Consider the following 4558-nt stretch of genomic DNA (forward strand, 5'->3'; position numbering starts at 1 on the left):
AATGTACATTTACCAGGTAACCCCAACTAGTTTTAATGCACACTTACCAGGTAACTCCAACTAGTTTCAATGTACACTTACCAAGTAACCCCAACTAGTTTACTGTACACTTACCAGGTAATCCCAACTAGTTTTAATGCACACTTACCAGGTATCCCCAACTAGTTTTAATGTACACTTACCAGGTAATCCCAACTAGTTTTAATGTACATTTACCAGGTAACCCCAACTAGTTTTAATGCACACTTACCAGGTAACTCCAACTAGTTTCAATGTACACTTACCAAGTAACCCCAACTAGTTTACTGTACACTTACCAGGTAATCCCAACTAGTTTTAATGCACACTTACCAGGTATCCCCAACTAGTTTTAATATACACTTACCAGGTAATCCCAACTAGTTTTAATGTACACTTACCAGGTAATCCCAACTAGTTTACTGTACACTTACCAGGTAATCCCAACTAGTTTTAATGCACACTTACCAGGTATCCCCAACTAGTTTTAATATACACTTACCAGGTAATCCCAACTAGTTTTAATGTACACTTACCAGGTAATCCCAACTAGTTTACTGTACACTTACCAGGTAATCCCAACTAGTTTTAATGTACATTTACCAGGTAATCCCAACTAGTTTTTATGTACACATACCAGGTAACCCCAACTAGTTTTAATGCACACTTACCAGGTAACTCCAACTAGTTTCAATGTACACTTACCAGGTAACCCCAACTAGTTTACTGTACACTTACCAGGTAACCCCAACTAGTTTACTGTACACTTACCAGGTAATCCCAACTAGTTTTAATGTACATTTACCAGGTAACCCCAGCTAGTTTTTATGTACACATACCAGGTAACCCCAACTAGTTTTAATGTACACTTACCAGGTAAACCCAACTAGTTTTAATGTACCTCGGTCAAAATGAAAATAAAACCCAATTTACAAATGTATTGTTGGTTGTGTGTTTTTGTCGCTTACTTTACAGGAGCAGTGACGGCCTCCACTGGAACACACACACACTGGAACACTGTCTGTACCTGGTCTGACTATGTCCTGAGGAGACCCAGGAACACACACACACTGGAACACTGTCTGTACCTGGTCTGACTATGTCCTGAGGAGACCCAGGAACACACACACACACACACACACTGGAACACTGTCTGTACCTGGTCTGACTATGTCCTGAGGAGACCCAGGAACACACACACACTGGAACACTGTCTGTACCTGGTCTGACTATGTCCTGAGGAGACCCAGGAACACACACACACACACTGGAACACTGTCTGTACCTGGTCTGACTATGTCCTGAGGAGACCCAGGAACACACACACACACACACTGGAACACTGTCTGTACCTGGTCTGACTATGTCCTGAGGAGACACAGGAACACACACACACTGGAACACTGTCTGTACCTGGTCTGACTATGTCCTGAGGAGACCCAGGAACACACACACACTGGAACACTGTCTGTACCTGGTCTGACTATGTCCTGAGGAGTCCCAGGAACACACACACACACACACTGGAACACTGTCTGTACCTGGTCTGACTATGTCCTGAGGAGACCCAGGAACACACACACACACACCATACCACCACACACACCATACCACCACACACACCATACCACCACACACACCATACCACCACACACACACCATACCACCACACACACACCATACCACCACACACACCATACCACCACACACACACCATACCACCACACACACACCATACCACCACACACCATACCACCACACACACCATACCACCACACACACACTGGAACACTGTCTGTACCTGGTCTGACTATGTCCTGAGGAAACCCAGGAACACACACACACACACACCATACCACCACACACACCATACCACCACACACACACCATACCACCTTACCACCACACACACCATACCACCACACACACACCATACCACCACACACACACACACACTGGAACACTGTCTGTACCTGGTCTGACTATGTCCTGAGGAGACCCAGGAACACATACACACACACACCATACCACAACACACACCATACCACCACACACACACACACCATACCACAACACACACACACCAGACACACACACACCATACCACCACACACACACCATACCACCACACACACACCATACCACCACACACACACACCATACCACCACACACACACACCATACCACCACACACACACCATACCACCACACACACACACACACCATACCACCACACACACACACACACCATACCACCACACACACACACACCATACCACCACACACACACACACCATACCACCACACACACCATACCACCACACACACACACACAATACCACCACACACACACACACCATACCACCACACACACACACCATACCACAACACACACACACACCATACCACAACACACACACACACCATACCACAACACACACACACACACCATACCACCACACACACACACACACACACCATACCACCACACACACACACACCATACCACCACACACACACACACCATACCACCACACACACACACACCATACCACCACACACACACCATACCACCACACACACACCATACCACAACACACACACACCATACCACAACACACACACACACCATACCACAACACACACACACACACCATACCACAACACACACACACACACCATACCACAACACACACACACACCTGACACACACACCATACCACCACACACACACCATACCAACACACACACCATACCAACACACACACACACCATACCAACACACACACACCATACCACCACACACACACCATACCACAACACGCACACACACACCATACCACCACACACACACACCATACCACCACACACACACCATACCACAACACACACACACACCATACCACCACACACACACACCATACCACCACACACACACACACACACACCATACCACCACACACACACACCATACCACCACACACACACCTGACACACACACCATACCACCACACACACCATACCACCACACACACCATACCACCTGACACACACCATACCACCTGACACACCCACACCATAGTTCCAGTACTTTCTTTATTACAAGCCAACTGACTGTATGAACACATCCTCAGCCTCCAACCTGCTTTTACATGGCTTCATTCATCACATACATTCTCTGCATCAGAACCAACGCACACACATACTATTAACATAAAACAAACCCTGAACATCAAGCTAAAGTATTTACACATGAAGAGTTGGTTTCCAGACAGAGCCTCTCCTGGTTCTATGTTTCCCAGACAGAGCCTACTCCGGGTTCTAAGCCTCTCCTGGTTCTATGTTTCCCAGTCAGAGCCTCTCCTGGTTCTGTTTCCCAGTCAGAGCCTCTCCTGGTTCTATGTTTCCCAGACAGAGCCTCTCCTGGTTCTGTTTCCCAGTCAGAGCCTCTCCTGGTTCTATGTTTCCCAGACAGAGCCTCTCCTGGTTCTATGTTTCCCAGACAGAGCCTCTCCTGGTTCTATGTTTCCCAGACAGAGCCTCTCCTGGTTCTATGTTTCCCAGTCAGAGCCTCTCCTGGTTCTATGTTTCCCAGTCAGAGCCTCTCTCCTGGTTCTATGTTTCCCAGTCAGAGCCTCTCTCCTGGTTCTATGTTTCCCAGTCAGAGCCTCTCCTGGTTCTATGTTTCCCAGTCAGAGCCTCTCCTGGTTCTATGTTTCCCAGTCAGAGCCTCTCCTGGTTCTATGTTTCCCAGTCAGAGCCTCTCTCCTGGTTCTATGTTTCCCAGTCAGAGCCTCTCTCCTGGTTCTATGTTTCCCAGTCAGAGCCTCTCTCCTGGTTCTATGTTTCCCAGTCAGAGCCTCTGTCCTGGTTCTATGTTTCCCAGACAGAGCCTCTCCTGGTTCTGTTTCCCAGACAGAGCCTCTCCTGGTTCGGTTTCCCAGACAGAGCCTCTCCTGGTTCTGTTTCCCAGACAGAGCCTCTCCTGGTTCTATGTTTCCCAGACAGAGCCTCTCCTGGTTCTATGTTTCCCAGACAGAGCCTACTACAAAAAATCTGACCTCATGAGGGACCGCAGTGGCTCACTGGTCTGCGTACCCACGTTCATAAAATAAAACATTATAGAGTTAATCTCTTGCAATTCTACACAGTTTGCCATAGGATGGAGAGAAATATTTGCAGTGTTTATATAATATCTGAGTAAGAGTGACAAACAAAATTAATGGGGGCCCCCGGTCGGTAATGAGACCATAATTACTACAAGTTTAGATAGCTGGCTAGACTCATTTACCAATCGTATTTATTATTTTATTTTTGCAGACAGTTCAGGCACGATTTAGATTTTGGCCACTAGATGGCAGCAGTGTATGCAAAAAAATGGGGGGGGGGGCTGATCTGATCATTGCATTTCAGTTCAAAATGTTGTATCAAGTCTGCCCAACTGTGCCTAATTGGTTTATTGATACATTTCATAACTCTGCCCTTTCCTCAAACAATAGAATGGTATTCTTTCACTGTAATAACTACTGTAAATTGGACC

The sequence above is a fragment of the Oncorhynchus gorbuscha genome, unplaced genomic scaffold, assembly GCF_021184085.1.
Source record: "Oncorhynchus gorbuscha isolate QuinsamMale2020 ecotype Even-year unplaced genomic scaffold, OgorEven_v1.0 Un_scaffold_528, whole genome shotgun sequence".
Classification (NCBI taxonomy): domain Eukaryota; kingdom Metazoa; phylum Chordata; class Actinopteri; order Salmoniformes; family Salmonidae; genus Oncorhynchus; species Oncorhynchus gorbuscha.